The sequence below is a fragment of the Diceros bicornis genome, chromosome 23 (genome assembly GCF_020826845.1).
Source record: "Diceros bicornis minor isolate mBicDic1 chromosome 23, mDicBic1.mat.cur, whole genome shotgun sequence".
Lineage (NCBI taxonomy): Eukaryota > Metazoa > Chordata > Mammalia > Perissodactyla > Rhinocerotidae > Diceros > Diceros bicornis.
Window position 1 is genome coordinate 23,025,564 of NC_080762.1, and position 16,766 is coordinate 23,042,329.

Consider the following 16,766-nt stretch of genomic DNA (forward strand, 5'->3'; position numbering starts at 1 on the left):
TCTCATTGTCTAAATTAATGTAGCATGAGTTCTAGCATCCTTTCTCAAACTCATGATGCCTTCCAAAAGGAAGCTATCATTTGGTCTAATTTAGGACATATTCTTTCCAGCCCCGGTGTGTAGTGGAAGCCACGCTTCACATCAGTTGGTGTGTGTGTCCCCACAAATGGAGATCTGTTTTTATAAAATGCAATTTAAACAATGACCTAAATTACACCCTCCCCTGCCTCCCCACAAAGTATAAGGAATTTTTGAATTGCCCAGGTTACTTGCCTTATAAAAAGAATTGAACAAAACAAAATGAAACCAGTTCCATGTTATATAATTTAATATACTTTTATGAAAAACTCACTTTATTGAAGTCAGCGTGTATTCAAACTAGTATGTTAACTTTCAATTATTCATTATTTTCCCTTTTGAAAATTAAATCATAATTTGAGGCTGACGGTGGTGCTTCTTGGAACTCAAGTATTAAGAGTCAGGGACCTAAAGGGTCTCATTTACCCAGCCAAGGCATGTATTAGAGTCAAATATTTTTTTGCTGCAGTTTCCTATTATGTATTGCCTGTTGGGGACAAGTCCATGCCCTGGGTGATTTCACACCACTCACCAAAGAATCTACTAATATAGATAATAATATCTATATTATAGAATAATATAGAATAATACTAATATAGAACAATAATGATACTCAGAACAAAGCAGCTCTACTCAGTTACTGAGTGCCAATTTTGTGATGAGTGCTATAAAAAAAATTGAACTTTTTAATTATTTGAAGTTCATTCTATTATATGATTTATTCGGCCAAATATTGAGAGTATTTCCTTGATCATTCAAGTTGCTAGAATTCCATACTCATACCATTTTAGTTTAACTTAGCTTCTTTGGGGATACAGATTTTTAGAAGTTAGTTACACTGGTAGAAAGGCAACACGGGTTGAGATAGAACAGAAGTTCTCAGATTTTTTTTTTTTTCCTGAGGAAGATTCGCCCTGAGCTAACATCTGTGCCCATCTTCTTCTATTTTGTATGTGGGTTGCCGCCACAGCATGGCTGCCGACAAGTGGTATAGGTCTGTGCCTGGGAACCGAACATGGGCCACTGGACCACACAGAATTTAACCACTAGGCCATGGGGTGGGCCCCCAGAAGTTTTCAGATTTGAGTGTTCATTAGAAGCACCTGGAGGGCTTCTCCAAACAAAAATTGCTGAATCAGAGTTTTTTCAATAGGTCTGAGGTCGAGCCTGAAAATTTACATTTCTAATAAGTTCCCAGGGACCACACTTTGAGAATCACTGAGATAGAGGGCACATATCATCATAAACTTCTAAGAGAACAACCTGGAGGAAAAGAGAGGAATAAATTTTTCAGAATAGAATTTAGGTAACCTATCTAAAATCTAGGGTTGCCAGATAAAATACAGGGCATCCAGTTCAATTGGAATTTCAGATAAACAACAAATAAATTTTTAGTATAAGTATGTCCTATATATTGCATGGGACATACTCACACTAAGAAATAGTCATTGTTTATCTGGAATTCAAATTTAACTGGATGCCTTGTATTTTTTTTCTCCTAAATCTGGCAACCCTAACCCATATAGGGGTATTAGCAGTTTGTTCCTTGGTTGTGAAGACACACCTCAAAATGGTTAAGATCTCATGCTGTATTTCTCCATTGCTTTGGTATATACCTTAATTTTGCTCTTATCTTTCCACAGGATATAATATCCAAGCCTTTGAAGCCTCTTAGAGCTGTGAGGCTCCCTTAGCTTCCACTCCTATGGATGGACTTGGGCAAAAGGACTTAACCACTTTTTGAGTGAGAAGTATTCATACACTCACTGGAAAATGCTCAGGGGCACGTATTGATTCCTCAAAACTGTGTGGAATGTAGAAGAAACAGAAATCTATAGAGAGTAAGAGAATTCCACTCACCAAAAATGTTGCACATATACACACAAGAAGAAAAGACTCCATTTTTCCATGGCTCTATGCATCAGGAGGCAGGGGGCCACATGGTCCCTGCAGGTCTCCTAGGGCACCCATTAGAGCTAGACAACTGGAAAGGGAGGGAGAAGAGGGGAATCAGAGAAGAAAAAAATGAAAGAGAGTGCAGAAATGAGAGAGACTACAAGAAATTTTTTCTTTGTGGTTTCTGTGAATATGAAACTTTGGAGAAAAGAAATAACATCTAGAAAAAAATCTGGGGAACTTTCTGTAGGATGCATCATGTAAAACCACAGGCAGCTCCTTCAAAGGAAACCAGTTGCAATGATGAACATTATGCATTCCATTTGCCATCCTTTTCTTCTTTGTATATGATTTCAGCCAGAGTCTGTCCTAAATTTATTTAAGGTGGAATTGAGGGTATACATGTGTCATAGTGGGGTGGGAGGTAGCATGCTATCAAGGATTTTGCATCTAAATTCCCTTACTCTGCTGCACCTTGAATTGAAATAGTTGTCCTTAAACTTGGTTGTACATTGGAATCACCTGAGAAACAACAACAACAAAAGGTATATCAAACCTGCATCCTTGTGGAGAAAAGGGAACTCTCATACACTGCTGGTGGGAGTGCAAACTGGTGCAGCCACTATGGAAAACAGTATGGAGATTCCTCAAAAAATCAAGGATAGAACTACCATATGATCCAGCTATTCCACTGTTGGGTATTTATCCAAAGAACTTGAAAACACCAATTTGCAAAGGTACATGCACCCCTGTGTTCATTGCAGCATTATTCACAATAGCCAAGACTTGGAAGCAACCTAAGAGCCCATCAAGGGACGAATGGATAAAGAAGATGTGGTATATATACACAATGGAATACTACTCAGCCATAAGAAACGATGAAATCCAGGCATTTGTGACAACATGGATGGACATTGAGGGTATAATGCAAAGTGAAATAAGTCAGAGGGAGAAGGTCAAATACCGTATGATTTCCTTCATTAAGTAGTAGATAATAACAACAATAAACAAACACATAGGGACAGAGATTGGATTGGTGGTTACCAGAGTGGAAGGGGGGAGGGAGGAGGGTGAAAGGGATAATTTGGTACATGTGTGTGGTGATGGGTTGTAATTAGTATTTTGGTGGTGAACATGATGTAGTCCAAGCAGAAATAGAAGTACAATGATGTACACCTGAAATTTTTACAATGTTATAAACCAATAAAAAAAAAAAAAAAAAAAGAAGGCTCTGGTGGAAAATATAAGAAAGTGAGATTTAGCAGCAATTCCATTGCTAAAAAGATGGCTTAAAGAAATAAGCAGACAAGTGAACAGATAAATGTACCAAGAATGTGCATTCCCATGTTTGCATCCTCAAAAAAGAGGCACTTGGTAAAACAAATGATAAGTCCGTACAAAGGAATGCTTTGTGGTCATTAAAAATGATGATGTATAGCTACACCTACTGATGTTTAGACTACATAGCTAAGTAAAACAAAAAGGTTCCAGCATGCCATTATACTATGCAATTTTGGTCCATATGTCCATACAAATATGTGTGCCTTGAAAAAGAAAGATATCAAAACATTAACAGTGGATATCTCTACTTGATATTTCATTTTCTACTTACTCTATAAATAATGTTTGAAATTTTTTTTACAATGAGCATGTATTTTTATATTAGAAAAAAATAAAATGATTTTGAAAAAGTTAAAAAATAAATAAATAAATAAATAAATTCTTTTCTACTTACTATGTTCATCTCTAACTTTTCTTCTGAGTTGGAGGAGAATTTCTCTCGCTGGTCTCATTCATGTTTGTGGTATTTCTGCAGTATACAATCTGCTGTTTGCTCTCATCATAATGTTTGTAATTCAGCACTTGCTTTTCATTTAAATGCAGTTTTTCCTGGTAGCAGAGTCTTCTCTCTTTATAGATGCATTGCCCTCTTAAAGATCTTAAAGAATATACGTTGATATTTTAATTATTTTTTAAAAATAAATTTGTTTCATAGGAAAAAAAAAAAAAAAAAAACCTGCATCCTCAAAGATAATGATTCAATTGGCCTGGAGTGGGCTCTGGGAAGCCAGGGTCTAGAACCAATGAACTGAAATGATCAGACTGACCAAGAATATAGTTTCAACATGACCGTCAGACTGTTGGAATAATACAACAAAAGAGTGGGAGCTGGGTAAGCCCCAAGCATAATGATGATCGGAATAACGGCAGCAATTCAGAGGACTATCATGGAGATAATCCTGAAATTCGGGTTGCAACTTTTAGGAAATGCTGTTAGAATTGTAGGACTGGCTAGATAATCAAACTTAGGTGAACATACGTGAGTTTACTAAGTGTAGGAAGTCTTTAGAAAATTCCCTATGGAATCTCAAACTGGAATTTTGTCTTTTTCTCCATCCTCCACGGTTACCTCCATTCTCCACAGTTGCCAATTGGATGGTAGGAGGAAATTAATTTCTAGTTCATGTTTGCTAGAGCCTTTTACCCATATCCACCAGCTAGACCAGATCCCCCAGGGTTAGTCACAACCCAGGGTCCAGAATTATAGAGGCCTTGAATCTTCTGCTATAGACTAAGTACAACCATAAACTTGAGCAATGCATGTATAGTACTGTGCCAGAGGTAAGAGAAAAGAACTTGAACTGTGCTAGAATATGTCATAGAAACAGTACAGAGATGGACAGATTTAAAGGCCAAGATAGGCTGCCATTTATGTGAAAGGCCATGCACTGAGAGTTCATAGGGATTCAAAGTCCTGAGGGCAGATATTTCTGTGCAGGAATGTCTCACTGTCCTAAAGGGAGGGCATGATCAGAAATACAGGGGCTAGGATTCATATCCTTGTGTAGCAAGTGTGAAAAATATGCTCCATCTTCACGTTCAGAGTAGAACTACTCCAGCAGGCTCTCTACTCCAGGTCGGTGGAAAGAGACTTGGAGGCTCAGAAGTTTAGTTCACGTAAGAGTGATTTATAGACAGAAACTGGTAAACAATATCAAATTCCACGGTCACCCAAATTCTCATTGATGGCAAAGTCAATTAAAGGAGAAGAATAAGGGAGATGATTGAATCAAACATCAGGGAGAAGGATTGACAAATGAAAACCAGGCCTGAGACACCATGGTATCTTTGGGAAAAAGGAAGCAATGCAAGTATATGCCTTGAAGACAGAAGTCCCGCAAGCTGGTCCCAGTGCATGAGGATAAGAAAGGACCCCAATTAAAGATTACTCACAAATTCGCTTCAAATGTGTATGGCATAGTGGTATATACGCTAGATTAGATGTGTCCTCTTATCTCCTGGCATTTTTCAAACTCCAACGTGTATAGGATAAAACCAGAACTTCCCACAGCTTTACGTTGGTAGTGACAAAGGCTTAAATTTAGTATCTAATCGACCCAAAGCATCTTTTCCTACTATAACCAAAGACATCAACCTTGGAAGAGAATAGCTTAAATCTCCAGGTTTTCCTCATCCCTCAGCTCTAAGTTTTGTACATGGAAATTTGAAGGCCATAACTTGATTGTGGCACCATCTCCAGTCTCCAAGAGGAATTATGTTCATCTAGAAGGAGAAGGAAAGGGGGTGAATGGACACGAAGTAAAAGGAATCCCAGTGTGATCCAAATAAATATCATTCTTCTTGGTGTGGAAGATCTCAAAGATGTACATACGGAACGCTGAAACGAAGTGGAGAATTGTGTTTACTAGAAATGCTCCATGAGAATTTCACATGAGAAAGTAACCAGCATAAGCAAAGAACTATCTGTGCCATTGAACGTGGAGTCACCTGCTCCTCCAGCCCAGTGCCTCAGGGTTTCAGGATCATGAATCCCAATGGCCACTTCTGGCTAGAAAGTGGTGTAGTGTGACAGGGTGTGTGGAGGGTAGGAAGGGGAAAGGGAAAGGACTCAGCTAAACATGAGAAAATCAGAGGGATTTCTAGCTACTGTCCTTTGTAGGGAACTTCATGGAAAGAATATGATTTCTGGGAAGTTTTATGGTATGGTTCAAATAAAACCATACATGTACAGTTTGTATAAAACCCCAGAGTCAGTACCTTTAAAAAGACAAATATAAAAACCAACATTATTCTTTCAGCTTGCTGGACTGTGGTTGTAATATGTGATTTATATATTCAGTTATTCAGTCTTTCATTCATACACAAAAATAATTCTTGAGAATTCCTACTGTGTACTAAGCACTATTTATAACTTTATGTGTGATTTTTCTACAGAGAATGAGACAAATGGGGCCCCAGATTTACCAGGATTATGTAATAAGGAAATAAGTCAATCTGCCCATCATACTCTATGCAAACCCACTGAGGGTAGGCTTTCTTTCACGAATTTATAATAGTTACTGAAAATAACCAAGACCCATATATAAATTCTTCAAAGTCCTATTGTACTATGTGAGGGGGAAAAAAATTCTGAAACTTTTATATGGTTACCTGTTGACATTTAGAAAGAATCTTCATTGGAGATATGACTTAATGCCTCTGAAAGAGACATTGAATAAAATACTATGCCATACTCTAACACAAAAAAGAACGTTCTATAATATATGAGAATTTTTGTCTACAAATAGTATTAAACCCAGTTCAAAGTGGTTTAAAAGTAGAGAATTGGTTGACTCACATAGTTGGAAATCTAGAGAGAAAGAGGCTTTCAGAGTTGGCTTAACTTGGTGACTTTTGCTCAATTTCTTTCTGTTCTCCCAACTGAGCCTCCATTTATAAGTTGGTTCATCCCCAGGCTGACTTCTGTCAGAGTAGAGTAATGGGCATGGTGTTCCAGGCCTTATATCTACAGAGGATGGCACTCAGATGAAAAGAAAATTTCATCTTCTGGTACTCTTAAGAATGAAGAAACTTCCAAGAAGCCCGAGGAAACCTCCCCTTACTTCCCATTTGCCTGAATTGGGTCGCATGCCCTGTCATGAATCAATTCCTTTGGCCAGAGGAAATGCCATTTGTTCAATGGCCAAAGCTTGACTTTCTGAATTACTTACTGTGGAGAGGAATGTGTGATTACCCTTCAACAAATTGGGTCCACTCATAAAGCTAGGGAAGAGATAAAATTCCCCTGAAGATTCTGTGCTGCATGGGCAAGGATTAGACTTTTGGATGAATGCCAAGATACTGTAATGAAGGTAGATGAAAGTTTTGATGATCAACAGGTAACAAAAATCCTCTATAGGAAGTATCTCTAGTCACAGAACTGCCTCCTGAGATTTTCCACCTAAAAAGAGGAAAAAAGCCATTTGGCTTCCTGGCAATACATTTGATCTCATCGATGTCCTGTGTCATTTGATTAAAATGCCTTGTTGACAGGTTTACACTTCACGGATTTCATGTTTTTATGCATTCCAACGTAATTGTGTTAATGCTCTACAACTAAGATGCAATGGGATCAATCCACTAGCTGCCTTTCTCCTTAATGAATCAGGAATGAAAAGCTTTTGGAAGATCATTTGATGTTTTCCTGAGTATGGTTATTTACTGATACCATAGAAACCTTTCCCTGGTTATGGTAACTCGAATGTTATTTGATAGGTAGCACCATTTGAGAATTGTACTATCTCAAGGATTCAGGCAAAGTTTGGTGACCTCACCGCGTATTACATATGGCAATCTTTTTCTGCAAGAAACTTTATAGTGACTTGACTAGGTGACATTTATTACCAATTTAAAATATTCCCACTGTGTGTGCAGGGAAACATTAAGAGAAAGTTGCTTTTCCAGCTATGTTCATGGACACTGCAATACCATAACATTTTAAGGTAAGACGAAATAAAATTTATTGACAATTTATAGTTTGAGGATGCCTATAATAAAAGCCTGTCTATTTTCTCATAGATATTTTGTATAGGATTAGACATTACACCCTTGAGGTAAAGATTGCTATAAGAACAGACTTGTAGTCTGAATTGCCAAGCTCAGTACAGGCATCAACGTGGTAAGCAAATGATATATTTCTTTCTTTTCCTTTCTTTTCTTTTCTTTTCTGAAAACTGAAAGAAAAACTGATGACTTTACACAAATCAAGAATACATTTCCTTGTTAATACAACTAAAAATTTTGACCAATAATGCCAATAAAGTATATTACAACAGACCATGAAAACAGAACCAAATTAGGAGAATTCAGGTAGCTGTTGTCTTTTTTTTTTTTTCCCTTTTAACAAATCCTCAATTGTAAGAAATCATTGCTTACTTTAAATTATGTGTTCCCCGTGCTTGAGTGCTTTTATAAACTTTCCCAGAAGAGTTTTTTTTCTATTCAAAGATCCCTGCAGGAATATATACAACTTCAGTGTTTTATTCTCTTTAAATATAATCCATTTTTGTTCCTCGATACCTTCTCTTGGGCTTTCTCATTTAGAGAGTGTTGTTCATGACAATGTCTACCCAATCAGCATTGTCTTCCCATATTTTAGCAGTAGGAAGAAATTTCTTTCGAGCCACGTAGCTGGTAGCACAAAGGACATTGATAAATATCTGTGTGGGCCTTACGCAACAAGTAGGCTTGAATCCCAGCCCACGTGTCTGTGGGTAAAGGATGGAAGCCAAGAATAGGATGATTAGAATTACAGAGACTGATCCTTTTAAGAACCACGTTTGTTAAAAAGCATTATGGTACAGACATGTAAAAAAAATTAAAATAAGGATGCTATCTCTGTTGATCTACAGAAAATCCAGGATACATGAAGTAAAAAAATAAGCTATAAGGGGCCGGCCCCGTGGCACAAGCGGTTAAGTGTGCGCGCTCCACTGCGGTGGCCCAGGGTTCGCCGGTTCGGATCCCCGGCGCGCACTGACGCACCACTTGTCAAGCCATGCTGTGGCGGCGTCCCATATAAAGTAGAAGAAGATGGGCATGGATGTTGGCCCAGGGCCAGTCTTCCTCAGCAAAAAGAGAGGAGGATTGGCAGATGTTAGCTCAGGGCCGATCTTCCTTGCAAAAAAAAAAAAAAGGTATAAAGAAGTATGTAAAATACGACTCTATTCTTTTTTAAACATACATATTTATACATAAATATTTTGTTAATAGCATTAATCCCTGGAGGTGAGATTAAAGGTGATTTTTGTTTTCTTCTTTATACTTTTCTATATTTTCTGAATTTTTAAAAGGAGTATATTAATTTTTATTCCAAAACGGCTATAATTCTATTTTCAATTCTAAGTACAGCTAAAAACTTTTAAACAGAAACAGATATAAAGAGATTTATACAAATCAAGTAATTATAAACTCAATTACATGCTGTTTATCTCCCTCCTAACCTAATTCCCACTCTCCTGATTAAGTTGATATTTTTGTGTTTTTACCTGGTAACAAAGGATAATCACCTTTCTAGGCAACAATTCTGTCTCATCCAGCAATATGTTTGTAATCCTTTTCTATCCTTGCATTAAAATCATCCTTGGTTTGTCTTAAGCTGCCTTTTAAATGAAAAGACATGCTCTTTACCTAATGTATGGACTCTTATTTTCCAGAAGGCTAATTTAGCTGATGGATCAGCTGACTCTGCTTTTTCTTGTCTGCACTTGGTCTCTTTCCTTCAGATGTAACACACTTGCCTCAATATAAAGAACACGTAGAGGAAAGAGCCTCCGTTTTCTACGCCTGTGACCCTTTAGCCGTGGGTTCTCAGCTTTCAATTCTGTCTTTTAATAAATTTTTTCTGGCTGGGAATTCTAGGCATGTGACCACAGTGAATCTATAGCATCGGGTAACCGCTTCTAAATTCTAAAATGCCCACAGTAAATCAGGCTCCTAGTGCCACTGTTAATTAAAATAAAACTGAATGTTTTGTTGTACTTTTTCTAGTTAGAGATTGTATTTCTTTGTTCAATATTTCATTTCTTTTTTTTCATTTACGCTTTTTAACTAATAAGTAAAAAGCCTTGGCATTAACACTCTTGTTAATGTGCCTGTCAAGACAGAGCGGCTTAACTCTGCCAAGGCAAACTGTACCCCCCCAACAGGTCCCCCTCTCTGGAGTCTGATTGTCTCAGGACCCTAAATATAGTCGTGTGGGGAAGCTTGATGGTCTCATCCCTAAATCACTGCTCCTGGGAATTCCGTGGGGCTTCAGGTTAAAAGGCTCTCCCCACAACAATAAAAACTCTAGATTCCATTATAGCTTAAAAAGGATACTGAAATTTTGACTTTTGTATCTTCTCCTACATAAAAAAGTATAGACAACTAGGCAATTATCCCATAATATGGACTGAGAGGGAAATAGACTATGTCACAATGAAAACCCTCAATGTAATCACCTCCCCAGGTTTAATGATAAGAAAACTAAGCATCTTGAAAGATGTCACAATAATTTTTGAGAGATATTATCAGAGTTACTTAAGAAAGATACCAGAAAATCTCTTCTAATGAACTGCCATTTAGAAAGAAAAAAAACTAATGATCAATCTTTATCAGCTTAGGTTTCCAAAGGATTCTCCACGTGCACAGTTATTCTCAATTCCTTTTTCTCATCAATAAAAGCCAAGGTGAGGCTAATAAGAGTGAGGAGTGTTTTGCCCTCTTTAGAACTGAGATGGTTATAATAGACCTAGTTTGGTAAGCTTTTTTCAAGAGCCCCAAACCTCCTATCCATGCCTAACAGTTCAGTATCAGCCAAGAGTGGAAACCCTGTGGCACAACCATACTGTGTACAACTCCAAACTTCCATAAAGAACTTTGTCTTAACCATTCCCCTTAGGATAAGCAGAGGACTGAAAAGTGAAAGGAGTCTTAAATGGAACACAAGATGCTGTCAAGGAGCTCATTGATCACTGGCAGAGTACAGCTGGTTAAAAACTAGCAGAGAGATCAGTTTCTGATAGGGAATGAGCAGATGGTTAGAGCTCATCGGATTTCTTTCCCCAAGGACTGAATGAGGAAGGGGAAGAGGAATGAGAGAGAAAAGCCACTTTGTGTGGAATAAAAGGCAGATGAGCTGCCACTGGTCGCATCCCTGCCCTCAGCACAGGAGACTGCCTGGATCAGATGACAGTGTGGATCCAGATGGAGAAGGACATCAATACACATCAGCCCAGGAAGGGAGGGTGAGGCCCTGTGCCTCTCCCCAAAGGTGTGCCAGAAGGTAGGAGCAGCTGAATCTGTCAAAGAAGCTAAATGGGAAGTGGGTGGGGACAAGGGCTAGGAAATGAGCCAGCAGTTTTCTGAGACACCTCAGGAAGTAGTTTTTATTGGTATCCTGTTCTCTAATGTAACCTGAATGTTATATAAAGAATTTGGCTGTTTTCTGTTCCTGGTTCCTGGGAGGGAGCCTCTAACCCTCTAACCCTCTAATTCCAAGGGAGCCTTGGAATTTCTTGAGGGATAAGAATGTCTTTGTTATTAATGGTCACTCCCTGGGATCTCATCTGAGTTTATGCTAATAAAGTGATTCATGGTGGGCCCCTAGATAGTTTCAGGATGGGGGCTGGCCAAGCCCAACAGACCAACCACGTGATTAGAGAGTTGGAACTTTGAGGCAGCCCAATCTCTGGGGAGGAGAGGGGTGTTGGAAATTGAGTTCAACCACCTGGCCAGTGATTCAATCAATCATACCTATATAGGGAACCCCAATAAAAACTCTGGAGACTTGAAGCTCGAGTGAGCATCCAGGTTGGTGACATATATCTATGTGGCAGGGAGGTGATGCATCCTGAGGACACGGAAACTTGGCATTTAGGACCCTCCCAGACCTCACTCTATGTTTCTCTATTTTTGGCTAGTCTTGATTTGCATCCTTTATAATAAAACTGTAATAATAAGTATAGCACTTTCCTGAGTTCCATGAGTCATTCTAGGAAATTATCAAACCTGGCAGCGTAGTAGAAACCTCCAAATTTGAATCCAATTTGTCAGAAGTGCAGATGGCCTGGAAACCCCAAATCTTGCAGCTGGTGTTTGGAATAAGGGAAGTCTTGTAGGGGTTATACCATTAACCTCTGAAATTTAACCTAATACCGGGTACAGTCAAAATTGCATTGCACTGAGCAAGTTTCCATTATTCTTGAGTGGCTTTGAGGTTCTTCTCTAAGAACTAATGTTTAAGGCACTAGGCTCTTGAAACATTATCTGATGTTTTATTTGCCAGTTTTCTCAGTATCCAATTTTCACTTGAGCATTCACAAATTAAACTTAGCCTCCTTCTATGGTGATTGATCTGTACCCTTTGCAGGCTAATAAACAACTCATCTTGGTCACCGTTCTATGTCTATCCTTTCTCCCATTTATATTAAAATATTTCCAAAGGAAAACTTAAAACTCCTTTCTGTATTTGCCTGAGTTCTTATTGAACCCTTGCTCATGGTGTCAATACAGAGAAACAGACTAAAGGAATATCCTCATTTTCACCCCAATATGTAACCCTTTAGTTGTGTCCATAATATCAGGCAGGACAGGTAACAACAGGCCATGACCAGAAAGGAAGTTTTCTCATTAGACTTTCTGACATACCTTTGGGGCCCAGGGGTGGTGGCAAACATTTCTCTATTTTGGCTGTTGAATCAGCTCTCAGTCTTCAAGTACCTGTTTCAGATGGACATTTAGAAGTCCCTTCTTTCCGTAGTCTTCCGAATCTTTTCCCTTCTCACCATGCCTTCAGCCTATTCTATCCCCCTTTCAAGTTCCGTGGAGGGAGTACAGGGGCAGATCCACCTAGTCTTCCACTAAAGGTCGTTTCACATCCTGCAGTTTCTTCCGTGATAAACGCCTACAAGAAAAACACATGTTCTTTGTCATTATCAAAAGCTATCAATAGCAGAATGAGTCATTAAGCCAACAAAGTCAGTATCTCTTTCTCTCTTTCACCAAAAAAATGCCCTCCAAGAACAGGAGAGGGAGAAAAGGAAAGAAAGGAGGGAGCAGGTAAGAAACCCCTGTGGAACGACAGGACCGTAGGCTAAAAGGGTAAATAGTCATTGCTTTCACTGCTCCTGACCATGATCTTATCATAAAAACTATACCCCAAGAGCTCACTCTGCTAAGATGTAGCAGGATGGCAAACCATATATAGAAACCCCTTTCTCCTCAGACTTTAATGCCTTGCCTTGGAACAGAAAGGAGCAAGTCATAGCTGGATGAACACAGGCAAATTATATAACTATCTGTATCTCAGCTCTCTCAGCTATAACATGGAAGTAATAATAGTAACCTTTCAAGATTATTGTAAGGATAAAACGAGATGTGTATAAAGAGTATGACCCACAGAGGGTTGCAAAAAATAGCAGCTCTCATTATTGCTATTATTATTGACTTCTTTTATGTCCTATTGCCACAGCTAAAATTTCCAGCATATGTGTAGAAGCATTGTTTGGTTTCTCATTTTAAAAAGAATGCCTCTAAAATTTCATCATTAACTTTTACTTTAGATTTAGGTTTTGCATAGGTGACTTTTACGTGCTCAAGGTAGTCTCCAGTCCCAGTTTGCTAGGTTTTCTTCCTGAATGAGTGCTGAATAGTATTGTATGCTTATCAGCATCTTCTCAGATGATCCTATGGAGTTTTTCTTTTATCATCCTAGTGCTGTGTGCTATATTATTAGATTTTCTGATGTTGCATGCTCCTTGCATTCCTGGGTTAAAACCAAGTTGCTTATGATTCATCTTTCTTTTTATACATTTTATTTTAGAGTTTTATATAGCATATTTGCATCTGTTCAAACTGAGATCAGCCTATAAAGTTCTTATCTTGTACTATCTTTGTCTGATTTTAGTTTTAAGTTATTCTAATCCCAAAAGATGAGGCACTTCACCCATTTTTAAAATTCTTTGAAATGGTTTGTTGTGAAAGGCATTTTTTTTTCCTTTGCTAGCTTGGCAAAAGAAATTCCATTTAGAAACAGTGGGAGCCTGGAGATTTTGGAGGGAAAGTGAGGTCATTGGAGGTAAGATTTTTGATTATCAATTCAGTTGATTCACTGGTCATTAGTTTACTCAAGTTCCCAATTTTTCTTGAGCAGATACTCCATGGTTATAAACATAAGTAGTATGCTTAATGGTTATAAACAGACTGTTTTCGAATCTGGCAGCACAGGTTTGAAACCTGTCTTTCCCATTTACTAGCTATTAACCTTGATCAACTTTCTAAACCTCTCTAATCTTTGATTTCCTCATCCATAAAAGGAGGATAATAAATACTGCCTCCCTCATACAGTTGTTTTAAGCTTTAAATGAAATCATGCAGATAAAGGATTCACAAAAGTACTTGGAAAATTGTGAGCATTCAGTCAAATGTTAACCATTATTAGCAATAGTTGTGGTGTAGAAAAGAGTGGATTTTAGAAAATAAATTCCTTGTGATTGAGAACTCATATATTTTGCACATATAGCCACTCAGCTGGGTAATTTTGGTGAAGACGGGTGCTGGTTGGACATGTCAGCCTCTCTAACTGGAGAGATTCTGCTTCTGAGATACACACTTCACATTAAAAAAAAAAAGTTTTTCCTTCTGATTCTGACCCATCTTTCTGGTTATGACAGACAGACAGATACCTTTCTATTCGTGCATCCAGATTCTTCAAATCTACCCAAGATGAGGTTATATGAGTTCTCACAGAATATCTCTTTCCTCTGCATTAAGGTCCCTGACTGTACAATGAGTGTACACTCATTGTTGTACACTCAGGTTATACAATGAGGTCCCTGGTTGTACGAGTGTTAAGTGGCTGCACGTGTAACTCTGCATCCAATGAAGGCAACTGGCTAAGGCAGATTCCACAGTTGATTCCAGTGTTCTCTGGACTCACACAGAGCCAGCTTCAAGGCTCTGTAGTAAGACTACTCATGACCTTGGGCAGGTTAACTAAGTCTCCAAACATCAGTTTTCATTCCTAGAGAATATGAGTGCAGGTTGTAATCCCTTATCAAAAACTCTTGGTGTCTAATGTTTTCTGAAATTGAGACTTTCTCAGATTTTTAAAAGTTAATAGGGCACGCATATACCATATATTACATAACATCCCAGCTGGAGTCTTGAGCAGTTCCCTGTAATCAAACACACTAATATTTCAGAAGAGAAATGTAGGATTATTCACAATAAATCAAATAAATAAAGATTACAAGGAGCTGGCCACCAATTCGGTTCAGGTCAGGTTAGATTTTGCTACCACACGAGGTGGAAAAACAATTTCCAATGTTCAGTGCCTTTTTGGATTTCAGTACTGCGGGAAAGGAACCATGAACACGGAATATTAGTACCTGCCCCATGGTGTTTTTGTACATCTTGAATGAAATCATGTACAATAAAGTAATCCTAAGCCGTATTTCCTAAGCAGTGCTCTTCAAACAAGGAGTACTTATAACCCCAGGGGCACTCAACACCATAGAAACAAATCTAGCACATCTTCTATAGGAAATTCTCAAGTAAATATCTTTTTATACTCTCTATTTCTCTCTCTATATATATGTAAGTATATATGCATATATATAAAATATATGTAATATATAAATATATACATATATATAATTACATAATATATGTAAATATATGTATAATTTGCTGGTGTTTTATCTTGACCATGAGTAAGGGAGCCACAGCTTTCCACCTGCTGTGGATAAGACTGTTGTTCTAATCTCCCCTTCCTGCAGAAGGAGTTAAGAGGGAGCTCCTGAACAATGTGTGTTCCTGAAAATGCTGTTACCTGTACCTTCACACCACCATTGGTAGAAATAAAGACTCCAAATTCTACGTGTTCCTAACAAGACCCACCCCTGCTGTGCCCACCCAGCACACCTAGCCTCACCACCACTATCTGCCTTGGCATTTTCAGAACTAATCTCATCATGCCCTACATTTCTGTTTACATCAAACTCCCAAGGAAACCCAGTCCTCCCAGGTCATCCCTTAGTCCCAAGACTCTAATCCCCTTATATGACTCCATCTCCCACTCCTACCCAATTCCTGAAACAACCACTGTGCCCTCTGGCACTGCTGCTCAGTTATCCACAAGATGCCCCCCAGCTTCAACATCTTCTTCACGTTTTTTCTTACTCCGACTGAAACCATGGCATTGCTTCTCCTGCAATTTCTTAGGTGATGATTGTTTTCATTCCCACAAACGTTGTACCTCATTGCAGCTTCCAGACCGTTTCCATTCTCTCCTTTATAAAAGTCCCCAGTTTTGAATCCCATGTCATCAGACCCACTCATTCTTGTTATGGTCATCCTGAGAGCTCAAAGTCACTCAGGCTTACACCTGGAGGATGTTAGCTTCTTGTTCACTTTTTCTATCTCTCATTTAATTCTTGTCATGACTCATGGTGATTTCAAAATTTACATGTGTCATGTCTCTGACACATGGCTCTGACTACTTTGACATCTAATTCTTCTTTATCCAGCTTAAATTCCATGGTTCTTCATTATAATCACTTCCTTGCATTCTCCCAACTCCCTTGCCCCTTCCTCCCTCTATCATTCTCACCTGCCAAAAGCCCAATCCTGGTTAAATCCAACAGTCTACTCACTTTACTTTCACTAACACAGCTCAACGCTGTGAAGTAAACAACACAACCACACTGAATGGCCCCACGTTAAATTCATGACCTTTAATTCAGACCCATAGACGTTCCTAGCTGTGTCACTCCAGTCCCTTTACCATCTCACTCTTCTAAAGGACTCTTTCCCACATATCTTCTCTCCTGAAACCTCCTATATTTCTACCTCCATCATCATTCTCAGATGATGGCCTTGCTTCTTATTTCACTAAGAAAACAGAAGTACTCAGAGATTTCATAAGTTCCCACCTCACATCTACCTAACAACCCACATCTGTGCTGAAA

General features: G+C 38.5%; 1 long non-coding RNA gene across 1 annotated transcript in view; it reads right to left on the reverse strand.

Annotated features, from left to right (window-relative positions):
• Positions 1 to 1,955: 1,955 nt before the first annotated feature.
• LOC131420443 (uncharacterized) overlaps positions 1,956 to 16,766 on the reverse strand; it is a 40,650-nt gene continuing 25,839 nt past the window's right edge. Inside the window, exons 2-3 of the long non-coding RNA XR_009223535.1 lie at positions 12,517 to 12,700; positions 1,956 to 2,062 (exon numbers count right to left, since the gene is read on the reverse strand). This is a non-coding gene — a long non-coding RNA (uncharacterized LOC131420443). The remainder of the gene's footprint in view (positions 2,063 to 12,516; positions 12,701 to 16,766) is intronic.